Below are 15,048 nucleotides of genomic sequence, written 5' to 3' on the forward strand. Positions count from 1 at the left end.
CATTGCAACACTTTAGATGTGGTTTTGTTTGCTCTAAAATGTCTTCCACAAGACTGTTCGTGACAAAAAGAGAGAACGGTAGATTGTTCCCAATCTGGAATGCAACGTCGAATAATCTGGTCAGGACAGTACTTGGAAAGGTAAGGATCATCCCAATGATAGTACTTTACTTGCGCTAAAAACTTCTTCTGCTGATTTCTATTCCACCAGTGTGGAGTGTCTTCAGTTACCAGGTAGTTAACAATATCAACATACCAAAGTGCGGACAGGATAGCATAAAGGTGTTCATCAGGAAATGAATTTGAAATGGACTCAAAATCACTGTCGCTATCATTGGTTAATCTAGAAAAGTGGTTAGCCACCACATTTTTAACTTTTTTTTAATCTTTAATCTCTAATGTAAACTCCTATAGGAGAAGGATCCATTGGATTAATCTCTGTTTAACATCCTTCTTCACGAGAAAATACCTAAGTGATGCATGATCTGTGTAAATTATGGTGTTTGAACCTACCAAATAAGGACAAAACTTGTGTAAAGCATACACAATGGCTAAAAATTCATTTTTAGTGGTTGTATAATTCCGTTAAGCTTTATTTAACGTTTTACTTGCATAGTAAATAACTATCTATGCATTATCATGTTTTTTACCCAGTATAGACCCAATAGCATAGTCACTAGCGTCAGACATGAGCTCGAATGGTTTTGACCAATCAAGAGGTTAAATTATAAGAATAGTTATTAAAGTGGATTTCAAAGTTTCAAAAGCTTTATCGACCTCTATACCATTTTTGGACACAATGTGACCTAACATTGTTCCCTTTTTTACCATAAAGTGACACTTCTCCCAACTGAGGACTAGATTATTTTCCTAACAATGTGCCAATACTTTAGAAAGGTTGGATAGACAATCGTCGAAAGAATCCCCATAGAGAGAATAATCATCCATAAAAACTTCCATAAATCTCTGCACCCTATCACTGAAAAATGTGTAACATGCAGCATTGAAATATGGCAGGTGCATTGCAGAGATCGAAGGGCATACGTGCATAAGCATAGGTTCCAAAAGGGCATGTAAAGGTGGTCTTTTTTTTATCAGTTTCATCAATTAAAATCTGAAAATATCCTGAGTAGCCATCCAAGAAACAGTAATAAGCATGGCCAGCTAGGCGTTCAAGCATCAGATCAATAAATGGCATGGGAAAATGATCTTTCCTCATGACAGCATACAACTTCCTGTAATCAATAAAAATCTTCCACATGATAGGAATTCATTCTAGAATTAACTCCCCATCTACATTATGGACTATAGTAATCCTATATTTATTTGGTATTACATGGATAGGACTAACCCACTCGCTATCAGATATAGGATAAATGATTTCGACATCCAGTAATCGTAAGATCTCTTCTCGCACTACTTCTTTTATAGCTTGATTTAAACGATGTTGTGGTTATCTAGAAGTCTTAGAATTCTCTTCCAGATGAATTTTGTGAGCACAAATCTTTGGATCAATTCCTTTTATACCATCAAGAGACCAACCAATTGTAGAACGATGTTTGTGAATTACCCTAATCAGACACTTTTCTTCCATTTTTGTTAACTTGGATGAGATGATGATGGGATGGGTGCCATCGAAATCAAGATAAATGTATTTTAACGCAAGAGGGAGAGTTTTTAGGTCAGATGTGGGTGATTTGGGTAACAGGGTTTCCACAGGGTTTTCTTCTTCCACAGTGAACACTTAGGCTGGTGGGTTCTCTTTATGTTTGGGTAGATCATCATTCGAATTGTACAAGGGAACGGATGGCAAGCTGTTACTGGCTCTTCTATATAATGATATGTGTTGAAATCAAAGTCTCCAAAAGATAATAATTGATGCACATCATTTTCTGGGTAGGTCTTGTTGCAATATTCTTGGATGACATTTTCTATCATACTCACTTCTCCTTCTAATTCGTCTTCCATATGCTGCTTCATCATCTTAAAAACATTCACTTCCACTGAAAGATCTCTGAAAGACATGGTCATAGATCCATTGCGGCAATTGATAAGGGCATTGTTTATTGCCAAAAAGATACGCCCTAGTATGATAGGTATGGAATCATGAGCTGCTTTGGTGTCAAGGACGATAAAATCTACAGGGTAGTAAAAATCTTTTACTTTGACTAAAACATTTTCAACTATGCATTTTGGGTATTTAATGGAGCGATCGGCTAATTGTAATGTCATAGTTGTAGGTGCAAGCTCATGGAAACAGAGTTGTTTGAATAGGTAATGATAAGATCCCAAAACTGTAGTTTTAAGCCCTTAACAATAATACTTTTAGACCAATTATGCGAGTAATAAATAAGAGTTAATGCTGATTACGTATTTTTATGTATTTCAGGCATTGGAGTCAATTATGTACAGAAATGTGTCACTTTTACGAGATAAAGGAGCAAGGGTTGGTTGCTAAGAAGTTCTGTGATTAAAGGCCAAGATTCAAAGAAAAAAAGCCTTTTTAAAGCCCGGTCAAAGCTGAAAAGTCAAAGTCAACGCGGGCAGAAACAATGCACAAAAGTCACCATAACTTTTGAAGGCCATATCTTTGGACTCAGACATCAGAATTGGGCCTACCTTATGTCAAAACAACCGGCTCATAAAGAGCTTTCCAATGGTCCAAACCTTGCCCCAATCAGAGGATAATAAGTGGAAAAAACGTCTGTTGAAGCAAAACCTAGCTAAAAAGACTTTTGTGGACTGAAGAAATTGGATTTTGGGCTCGATTTTTTGGCCCAAAACATGGATCCTCAACCCATGCTTGAAAATGTGGATCTGGTCTCCTCCATTTCAACACATAAGACTTAACTCTTAAGCGTCTAGTTTTTTAGGTAGCCATTAGCATATAATTTTAGACCTAGTTTTTAGATTCAATTAATTAGTTTTATTTACCTTGTTTTAATTTAGTTATTGAATCAATTGTTATTTCTTCATTAGATCAATAAAGTTAGTTAGTTCTTCATAATCTAGTTTCATTTTCCATTAATTATTTAGTTTCAATTCATAAATTTAGTTATTTGTCATTACTAGTTTCAATTAATTCTTGCATGATTAGATTTCCATTTGAATTCAAATAAGCAAATTTAAAATCTTTATATCATGTCTTGCTTAAATTCATATAGAAATTATAGTTTTATGAATCAAGGCTCAACCTCCATTAGAGGGGTTTGAGGAAGCTTTGATGAAAACTTGATTGTGTAGTGTAGAAATAGTTGTAATAGTCTATTCCACTCTAGAAGGTAGTTGATGCGCCATGAGAATAGGTTGAACTTCCTCACATGCTAGTCATTATTTGGTAGAGATTGCCATGATTGATTAGGGATTAGAACGACCAATTCTTATCGTAAGAACATAAGAATTAGATTACAACAATCTATACTAGTTTATTAAGTTGGATTCAAGATGGAATCAAATTCCCTTAATTCTTTATCTAGATTCAAACCTTAGTATTATCAGTTGAATTATCGTATCTTGTTAGCATAATTTGCAACATAGTATAATTCCCATCATACTCTCATTAACTTTGGATAGACCGATATTTTTAGAAAACGCTAATTCAAAAGAACTAGGAGTGGAACGAATTCTCTACTCCAATTCTATTGCGATAGCATTGAGAGTAGAAAAACTTTGATAAATTAGAGTCTAAAATAGTCTTAGTTTTACTTGCATTTGAGTCTCATTACTTATTCGTAGGTAAAACTATATTTTTACAAATTATCAGGTAATATGGAAGGAGATTAACGCTTGCTCCAAGATCGAGCATAGCAGTAGGTGTGTACTTATCACCTATAGTGCGAGGAATGGTCGGACTACCAGGATCTTTATACTTGATGATTCCATTGGTTTCTGTGAGGGATAGAAATTGTTCTGTAAGGAAGGCATCTTTTGGAATGTTAGTTATTCTTTTCTTAGTGCACATGTCCTTGAGAAATTTGGCATGTTTGGGTAAATATTTGATGTCATCTAGAAATGGTAGATTTATGGTTATATTCTTGAATGCCTCACTGATTTCATCAAAATTTTCATCATCCTTGGGTGTCATCAGGCGTGTGAGAAACGGTGCCCTTGGTTTATATTTCTTAACTGGGTTAGGTGTGGGATATGATGGTGGAAGAACTGGAATTGTTATAGGGACATTATGAGGTATCGATTTTTCATATTCTTGTTCTGGTAATATAGGTACTGCAACGAGTATTTCTATAGGTGCAGGATCTTTAGACAAGACTACTCTATTGTCAACTATTTTGCCAAAACGCATGGTTGTGACAGCTTTGACCTCTTATGTTTCAGTGTGATCATTGGTAGCTTGTTTTTGTTTTTGATGTAACAGCTGGATTTTTTGTTTTATGGTTGCCATGATATGTGTTTGTTGTTTCATCAAAGATAACATCATCTCTGATGTTTTGTCTAACGGGAGATTAGTAGGTTAGGTAACTGGTACTTAGTCTCTTGGGTTGTTGATTGGTGGATTTTGGTATTTCTAGTTAAAGTTGGATGGAACCATCGCTCTATTCAGATTGTTGTAGATATCTTGTCCTTGTCTGAACTATTTGAATGTATTTTGTGGTTTGACATGATTTGTGAACCCTGGAGGTGGTTAAGTTTGCTGATTAGTATTCCATTGAAAATTTGGGTGTTGCCTCTATGGTGCATTTGGTACATTGAAAGCACAAACTTCTTCTGGTTAAAGTGATGTTATATTGTGGAGCAAGGGACAATGGGTAGATACGTGATTTAGATCTAGACAAAAAGTGCATGGTGTTATATTGATGTTCATGACTGGTTGGGGAGTATGGTCTTTTTGTTTGGTTGCAAGGGCATCTATCTTTCTTCTTAGGGTTTCGATTACTGTTTTCATCTCTGGATAGGATTTTACCTCAAAGATACCATTGGCTTTAGAAATACTGGGATGGGATATTCTGGAATTATTTGTGTCACCCCAATGAGTACTCTTTTCTGCTTGGTCTTCAAGAAAGAGTTGAGCTTCTGTATCACATTTATCTAAAAAGTTTCCATTACTCATGATGTCCATTGTGATTTTATGTTCTTGGAGAAAACCTTTGAAAAAACATTAGACGAGTAGATTTTTCAAGTTTATGGTGAGGCCACGAATGGAGCAAGTCAGAGAATCTATCCCATACTTCAGAGAATGTGAAAATGTCTCACTTGGACTCTATCTGAAAAACTGTATCTTGCTTACTATCTCCTCTGTTTTCTTCGGTGGAATGTACTTCTTCATGAATCTATCCCATACTTCAGAGAATGCGAAAATGTCTCACTTGGACTCTATCTGAAAAACTGTATCTTGCTTACTATCTCCTCTGTTTTCTTCGATGGAATGTACTTCTTCATGAAGGAGAACACTACTTTTTCCCATGTATCAAAAGAATCAAGCTTCTGTGATAGAAGCCATGTGTGGCTCTTGCCAGCTAAAGTGAAGGGAAACACTCTCAATTTCACCTGAACATCATAAACGCCCGAATGATTGAACGTATTGCATACCTCATGTATCCGGCGTAAGTGTTCGTAGGGTAATGATAATAGCCCAAAACTATAGTTTTAACCCCTTAACAATATAGCTGTGAAACCAATTATATGATTAATAATATAGGTTTATCACTAATTATGTGCTTTTGAGTATTTCAGGCTTTGGAGTTGAATAAATGTAAATTTCTTACTAATTAGGCGTGAAAAGGAGCTAAAGTGGTTGCTATGAAAGTTCTATGAAGAAAGCCCAAGTTTCATGGAGAAAAAGCCCTTAAAAAGCCCAAGTCAAGCTGTTAAGTGAAAGTCAAACCGGATTAGAAAGCTGAAGAAAAATCAACAGAACTTCAAAAGGCCATATCTTTTGGCTCAGACCTCAGATTTGGGCCCATTTTATATCAAAATGACCAGATCAGAAATCTCTTTCAAATGATTTAGACCTTGACTTGATCAGAGCAGTATAAGTTGGTTAAAAGTCGCACTACAGTAACACGACTAGAATGGAAAGTCTTGGATTCAACGAATTAGGTTTTGGGCTCAATTTTTCGGCCCAAAACATGGCTCCTCAGCCCATGCACGAATTTGGGGATCTAACTCTTCTATATCAAGAGACAAAAGCTTAGCTCTTAAGCTATCTAGATTTAAACCTAGTTCTAGTTCATAAAATTTAGTTTTTGTAATATAGAATTAGTTTTAATTCATTAAATTAGTTTTTATAGATTAATCTTGTTAGTTGTCAATTTTATTAGTTGTTAGAACAAGTTTTGAATCTTAGAATAAAATACTTAGTTTATATTTCAATCTTTAATTTCGAATAAAATACTTATATTAATCCCTAGTTGTTTAATTTGATAATTAGTATTCATAATCTTAGTTCTAAATTAGTTTTAAATCTTATTTTAATTCATTTTGAATCTTAGACTATTGGGATTTAGATTAAGAAAGTTTCATTAGTTATTCAATAATGACTTGTTTTGATTGTTCTTGCTTTAGAAATGATGTATAATGATTCTAGGCTAAAACCTCCATTAGAGGTTGAAGAAGCCTTGATGAAAACTTGATTTCGATTAGCGTAGAATAGACGTAATAATCCATTCCATTCTAGAAGATAATTAGTTCACCATGAGAATGGGTTTGATTGTTTCACATGCTAGTTGTTAGTTAGTAGAGATTACCATGAACAACTAGGGATTAGAAAGACCCAATTGTTATGCGAAAGCATTTCAATTCGGATTACAACGATTCTTCGTTAGTAAATTAAGTTGAGTTAAGGTGGAATCAATCCCCCCTAATTCCTTATCAAAATATCAATTTAGTATTCCGTAGTTGAATCATCGTATCTTGTTAGTATAATTTCCATCACAGTATAATTTTCGTGTTACTCTCACTGATTTTAGATAGACTGATAATCGTAGTCAACACTAATTCTAAAAAACTAGGAGTGGAATGAATATTCTACTCCACTTAGTGCAATAGCATCTAGAGTGTGCAAAACTTTGATAAATTAGAGACATAAGCGTAGTCTTATTTTTACTTGCGTTTGAGTTTCGTTACTTATACGTAGGTAAAACTATATTTTACCTTTTATCAAATGGCGCCGCTGCTAGGGATTGAACCCGGGTCACTTGCGTGACAGGCAGGAATACTCACCACTATATGGTTATGTAGATTTGTTAGTAGATGCAGAACTGTTCTAACATGGTTTTGCAGGCATCTAGAGCAACTGTTATGATCAGAATGATTTCTGGAATGAAATGGATCGATTTTTGTTTTTATGAAAAATTGATTGGTTTTACAACTTTTGATTATTAGTGGATGTAATTTAAATCACGGTATGTATCGTGTTATTTGTTTATTATCCTTGATGTAATCTATTGTAAAGATCAGAAGATCAAAAAGATCAAGAATTGGATTGGTCGAAACCCGGATATGAGTTTTTTATGCTTGAGCGCGGGTGGAGCGCAAGTCGCGCTCAAGCGCCTAGAAGTCGCGAAAGGCAGGAGTGCAGGTTGAGCACGGGTCGCGCTGAAGCGCCTGGAAGTCGATATAGGCATGAAGCGCCACGCAGCCTTCGTGATAGGTTGATTTGAGTCGCTGGTCGCTACTGATGCGCTACCGAAGTCATTGAAGGCATAAGCGCCACGCCTTTATCTGAGCATATTTGGAGCATGGGTCACACCCTTCACGATAGAAAGAGAAATTTTTTTTCTCAGTGACATGAAATCTGTTTGCTGTTCGGGAGTCTATGCTGTGATTTCATGAGGTTTCCAGTGAAGGAAACATGCCACACTTTCTTTTAAAAAAAATAAAAATAAAATCGGGGCGCTGCCCCGAACCCCGCAGATTTTTGCGAAGGCAATTAAAAGAGTTCGGCAAACAATTGGAAATTTATTTTCCAATTTATTGTTCATATTTGCTTACTCTATATGCTTGTTTTTATTTGTGGATGTTTGTTAAAAACTAAGCCCACATGAATAATAGATAACATGGACATAGGCCTGACCAGTAAACAGAAAGATCCTCAGTTCTAAATAACTAAGTGGGAGTGGGAATTTAGTTTCGTATAAATCCCACGGTCTCCATTATTGGTTTGTTGGTGATGTAATTATACTTGCGCGTCGGTTTTAGTGCCTTATGCCATATCGGATGAGTCTAATTACGGATTACCAGAACAAACTTCTGAAGGACAACTATATGAAGTTATAAATGTATGGATTCTCTTCTCCATTTAACAAATAATGGACTAAGAAGTTGAGTAATGGTATACACTTAGATGCAAGTAATGGTATCCTCCCCATCGGAGTCACTACTATTATTTGTATGACCAAAGAAAGGTCAGCATTTTAGTTTTACTTGTCTAGATGGCATGTGTCCACTCTAACGAGCGGTATGTTGTTAAGTTGATGAGAAGTAGAACTAATAGGAAAAACCTCTCTACACGAATGTAGTTATGGTAAACGTCTACACTATCGTGGCTTACTACATCTCGGCGTGCAGGGTGCTGAGGGGTTAATTAATTAATTTTTTTAAGTTAACTCCAAAAGTATTCCCACAAATGTAAAATTGTAAACGTCCACACTATCGTGGCTTACTACTTCTCGGTGTGAGATTAGATTTCTCACTGATTTTGGATAGACTGATAATCATAGTCAACGCTAATTCTAAAGAACTAGGAGTGGAACGAATCTTCTACTCCACTTAGTGCAATAGCATCGAGAGTGTAGAAAACTTTGATAAATTAGAGACATAAGTGTAGTCTTAGTTTTACTTGCATTTGAGTTTTGTTACTTATTCGTAGGTAAAGCTATATTTTACCTTTTATCAGGTAACGCGAGTTCGATACCGTGAAAGACGGGTAAAAGAATGAACATGTTCGGTGTAAGTCGTATACAAGATGGATGTCCATCTTGTAACGGTGTGTAGAAACTAGAGAGATGCTCTTCAGCTTGAATTACTTCATCTACCATCCTAGTAGTTGGGGGATGAGAAATAGGAGCATGTCGAGATCGACGTGCTCTCCTATGTGGGTAAGTTTTAAATGCACTAAGCTTTGTATAACCTGAGCGTAGTCTCATGCACGATTGCGAGACTATTTATAATTTGCTTATATGCGCACACAAATGTATTGGATGCTCATACAACAAAATTGGTTTGTAGCTTTGAAGATTTTGAAAAGTTTGCATGCAATGTCTATAGATTAGATACTATGTCCTGTTTGAATATAACAATGGGCACGAAACTGGGTTTTGGGAACTACACACGTCGAGGGAGAAGATCACTACTTCACCAAATGGTGTGCCACCAAGAATCTCACCCCACGGTATTTTTGAGGGAGAGGAGTGAGGAAGGTGGTTGGTACTGGAATATGGTAGTTCACTACTCTCTTTGTTCATGCTAGATGTTTGTCCTAATGGACGTGACTAAATTGGCTCTGCTTGATTGATTTAATCTTTTTAGTTTGGTCTATGTAACAAACATTCCACGCAACGTCCGTTCTAAAGTGGGGCTTAATCCCACTTTTTGTTCTTATAGGGCTCGGGTTTAGCCTTAGCATTAATGTAAAGATGAGACTGAAATGTAAATCACACAATCATGGAAACATGCTTAGTAACACATAAGTATCCTCTTACATTTTGTAGCGAGGAGGTTTAAAAATTTCCACCCAAGGTGTGCATACACCACCCTTGGGGTGAAGGCAACGTGGTGGAGTTGACGAAGTGTTTGGTGTCTTGCGTGTCAACCCACCATTCGAGTTTTTCCTTAAGGTTACAAGTTTAATCTATCTAAGACCCACAAGTTGGGTCGAAATGTGGCAAAGCCAATAAGATACAATTGATTGCCTTCATGGGCTTAAAACTAAGAAAGCGGTAAACACAAAAATTTAACTACGTTTAGCTAATTAACTATTCCCTAATGATTAATTAAACAAAATATATAAAAGTTGGGTTGAGATGCGCGAGCGTGATGTTACACTATTCGCCTCGCACATCCAACCGGTCCAAGTTGGTTTCCCCAACTTTTGGTAAGTAAACTTAAACCAAAAGACTGAACTTCCAAAACTTAAACTATTTTGTATTTATCCTAATTAATAAAAAAAAATTGTATTTTGTCTTGACTATATGATATTATCTTAATCTAATCATTCATAAACAACTATTAATAGAAAATAAAACCTAAACATGCTACTAGACTAATTTTAATGTTTAACTTTGCTGATGGGTTACTAATTTATTTTAATTAATAAACATGTTTAATATTTAAATTGCCTTTTTTAATTGAATTTTTAACTTCGCAAATCTATCTACTTTTTATCTAGTAACAGTTGAATTAAAAAGACAAGGGGGTATTATAGTAGACTTACACATGAAGATTCCGAGCCAATGGAATCTTCATCGAAGAAAATCGAGGCGCGGACGTGTGTCATATGCGGGCATGGATGAATGATATATGGGCCCGTGTCTTACGCGGGTGCGTGTTTGACATGTGCGGATGCGTATCACGTGTGGGCGCGTGGGTGATAGGCACGGCGTGGGTTCTTTTGCTCCATTTGCGCACTATTTTCTCCAGCAAGTTTTGGTGATTCGTTTCGTGCTATTCTTGGGCTCCATTTGCGCAGAAGTGTGTTGGAAATAAGCTGAAATGAAACATTAGTAATGAAATCAAGGAAAAAAACTAAAAAAATTTGAAATTAAGATTGAAAAGAAAGGTTCAATGAGTGATGTTTTTCTCCATCTTCCTCTTCCCATTTGAATCCATGACAGCGGCGCCATTTGATTTGTGATAGAATAGTGGTGTTGAGGGTTGTGTTGTTCATCTTGAATCCTTAGTTTGGAGGATGGTTTTGATGGTTGGAAAAACTAAACTTGTAACTCTTCTCTCCTACTTTCTAATGGGTATTTGAAATTACTTCTTAATGTGAAACTCTTGGTTGATTTGTAGATGGATTAAAGCTTGATTTTAACTTGTTGTTCAATCAAAACATGGAATGAAATTGGTTTTGATGGATATATGATCAGCTCCCAAATGTAGGTTTTATTACCCGTATATTGCTCCATTACAGCCTTTCTTATGCTTAACGAAAAGACAACACATAGCTTTTATTGCATTTTTCAAGTTATGGAGTGTTTCAGACCACTTATCATAAATGTTGCATCTTAACACCAAAAGGACCCTTAATCACGCTTATTATGAAGACCATAAGCTACTATGGGAAAGTGCTGAAAAAGTCGAAGTCAAACGGTCAAAGTTCAAAGCCCTCAAATTAGAAGACAAGAGATGGAGGTCCTGATAAAAGGTAAAACAATAGTTTTACCTACGAATAAGTGATTAAACTCAAATGTAAGTAAAATGAAAACTATTTTTGTTGCTCAAGTATCAAAGTTTTCTACTCTCGTTATCAATGCAATATGTTTAGAGTAGAGAATTCGTTCCACTCCTAGCTCGTTTAGATGTAAGGTTTCCTAATTCGTATAAGCTAACAAAGTAGTGAGAGTAATGGATTGAATTTAACTACAATGGTGAATCAACAATCAAGATGATATAAATCAAACTACGGAAATACTAAATTAACAATATGAGGAGGAATTAGAGGAATTAGAGGAATTTGATTCCACCTTAATTCGACTTAATAAACTAGTATAGAATACGTTGTAATCCTAATCTTTACGTTTTCACGTAAATGTTGGGTGTTTCTAAATCCTAATTATTCATGGTAATCTCTACCAACTAATAACTAGCATGTGAAGTAATCAAACCCATTCTCATGGTAAACTAATTACTTTCTAGAGTAGAATAGAACATTACAACTATATCCATGCTAATCGAAAATCAAGTCATCATCAAGGTTTCCTCAAACCCCTCTAATGGAGGTTTTAGCCTAGAATCATTATACTATCATTTCTAAAACAAGAACAATACAAACAAGTCATTATTGAATAAGTAATTAAACTTTATAAATCTAATTGAACAATAGTCTAATGATTCGAAATGGATTAATATTGAATTAAAACTAGTTTAGAACTTGAGTTTATGACTAAACTAATTATGAAATTAAGACAAAACTAAAACTAACTAAGTATTGAATTAGAAACTAAAACTTGAAATATAACTAAGTAATTTATTCTAAAAACTAAATTCTTGTTCTAACCACTAATTTCTTGATAATTAACTAGCTAAAAAACTAAGTAACTTAAGAGCTAAGTCTTAGTCCCTTTATATAGAAGAGGCTTAGGAGCCATGTTTTAGGCAGGAAAATCGAGCCCAAAACCTCATTACTTTAGTTTTCAGCTAAAAATAACTTCAACAGCCTTTTCGTCCACTTCTGCTCCTCTGATTGGGCCAAGGCTTGGACCATTAGAAAGCGCTTTCTGAGCTGGTCGTTTTGACATATGGTAGGCCCAATTCAAAGTTCTGAGTTCAAAGATACGGCCTTTTGAAGTTCTGCTGACTTTTGTGCGGTATTTCTACCCGCGTTGACTTTGATTTTTCAGCTTTGACCAGGCTTTAAAAAAGATTTTTCTCATTGAATCTTGGCCTTTAATCATAGAACTTCTTAGCAACCAACCCTTGCTCCTTTATCTCGCAAAAGGGACTCATTTCTGCACATATTCGACTCCAATGTCTGAAATACATAAGAACACGATAACAATACTAACTCTTACTTATTAATCACATAATTGGTCAAAAAGCAATATTGTTAAGGGGTTAAAACTAAAGTTTTGGGATCTTATCAAACCACCCCCAAACAGCATTTTGCTTGTCCTCAAGAAAATATGAGAAATTAGAATAAGTGACCCAAAATGGAGTTCTAACTAATCTCGTTTTGCCGAGTGCAATTGCATTGACCATATGCAACAAGGCCTTAAACCACTAGGAATTCCCTAGTGGATGAGTTATAGCCTCGTGAGAGTTTTCCAGTGAACGTACTCACAAACTTCATGTATACTATGAAGACTAAGAAATAAAACTATTATTTCCTTATTTATTCTCAATATCTATCCATCTCACTAGCAATGAATACAGACTAATCAAGTCGAAACCTAAGCTAATATATGCATAATAATCAATCATCTACGAATAAACATATATATAATGAGTAACGCTATGTAATGCACTAACAGGTCCATTTCTGAAACTTTGGAATAGCATCCTTAAGTAGGTCCTCACATAAATGTCATGACAAAAACACTCTAATTTTTCCACTCAAGTTTCGCTACTCCAATGTGCAGTGGGCACACTTTACCTTACAATCTCAATGACATACAAGGAAGCTAAAGTCGATCAAACACATCTGCCACTTACTATCACACTAATTTATTCCTAATTGAGTTAGAGTTCTTTATTAGGTATCGCAGTGATTAGGTGATGGCTTAAGAATGAAGGAAATGGATATTCAAAATGAACCAGTCTGAGATAATATAGTCTTCATATTATGTAACTAGAGAAGACCTTGTTCTTTACCTTGCTTCTACATTTTGTTTCCATCCCGAGCTATTTTTTTCTCTTTCTTTGGCTTTTGACTCCTTTGATTATATTTTTGGAGTTATAACTCTTTATTATTTTATTATTTTTTTATTTTTATTTTTTTCTTTAGATGGAAACTTTCTTTTCTAATTTGAAGCAACTAACAAATTCTTGATTTCAATAGTCTTTCTCTTTTCTATTATTCATCTCTATTCTCAGACTCATTCAAATAATGGGTAGGCTGATTTTTATTTTTATTTTGTTTTGTAAAAGGGTAAAGAATTTGCGGTTTACGAAAGGCTAAAGAAAGGCTCAGAGGGGCGACTAGCGGAAAATAAGTTCAGAAGATTTGAATTTCTAGCTATATCGATCCAAAGAGGGCCTAAATTCTCGCTTAGGATATGGTATAATGATCAAGCAAGTGGACGTGTGATTTCTCTATCCGGAGTTTGCTTCTCCCTTGTGTCATTTCTCAAATATTTCACTCATATAAGGCTTTAGGCTATATTCTCACAGGATTTGTAGAATAAGTACTCTAGCCTAGATTTCAGAAACTTACTGCCAATACAACATAGATACTCATGCAATATATTTATAGAAAGATGCAAAGATTATTAGCTACATATTAACCTAAGTTTCTAAAAATTATTCTAATGCAAAAGCTAACGTGAAACTTCTAGATTATTAAGAGTATAGAAAGAAAACAATACCAATATTCCTAAGTGTATAGCATAAACTTTTTATTTATATTTTTTAATTTTTTTTAATTTTTTTTTACTATAAACAAGTGCATTTTATACTATCTATATCCTAACATATGCCTTAAATTACACGTGTTTCTATGCCACCCCCAAACAAAAAGTATGCTTTGTCCTCAAAGTATTGAAATAAAAAGGGTAGAAAAATACGATGGAAACGCGTGAAATTTTGGAACATCTGCAAAACGATGTTAAAACATACTAATATAGATAAATAAAAACATACGCAACTTTATATGAGTTCCACCCGTTATGGTGTTACAAGAAGTAAATTGCTTGGGACATAAGCAGTGATAAAAGTAAAATGATTAGTCTACCTACGAAATGAACGATGAATTCAATCCATAAGTAAACTAAAACTGTAGTTTTACTAGACTCAATTATCAAATCTTCTACTCTCAATGTGAATTGCACTAAGTGGAGTAGGAAGTTCGTTCCACTCCTAGTTCCCTAGCATGAATTGTTTTCTAAGTCTAAGAAATCAGTCTTAAGTCAATGAGAGATTTATTTAATTACTTAACTAGACTACGATGCAACTACCCACGAAATGCAACTAGTCGATTATCAGACAACTAAGGGAATGCTACGTTGATTCGATGATAAGGAGTTAGAGGGGGGATTGATTCCACCTTAACTCAACTTAATCCACTAACGACGAGTCGTCGTAATCCGAATTGAACTGCTACACAGAACAATCGGTTCTTCCTAATCCCTAATTACACATGGCATTTCTACCCATTTATAACTAGCATGTGAACAATTAAACCCATTCTCATGGTGAACTAATTATTTCTGGCGTGGAA

General features: G+C 35.1%; 1 pseudogene; it reads right to left on the reverse strand.

The window, feature by feature from the left end:
* LOC147497456 (uncharacterized) overlaps positions 1-15,048 on the reverse strand; it is a 56,933-nt pseudogene that overhangs the window by 16,034 nt on the left and 25,851 nt on the right.

The sequence above is a fragment of the Coptis chinensis genome, chromosome 5, assembly GCF_015680905.1.
Source record: "Coptis chinensis isolate HL-2020 chromosome 5, ASM1568090v1, whole genome shotgun sequence".
NCBI classification, from domain to species: domain Eukaryota; kingdom Viridiplantae; phylum Streptophyta; class Magnoliopsida; order Ranunculales; family Ranunculaceae; genus Coptis; species Coptis chinensis.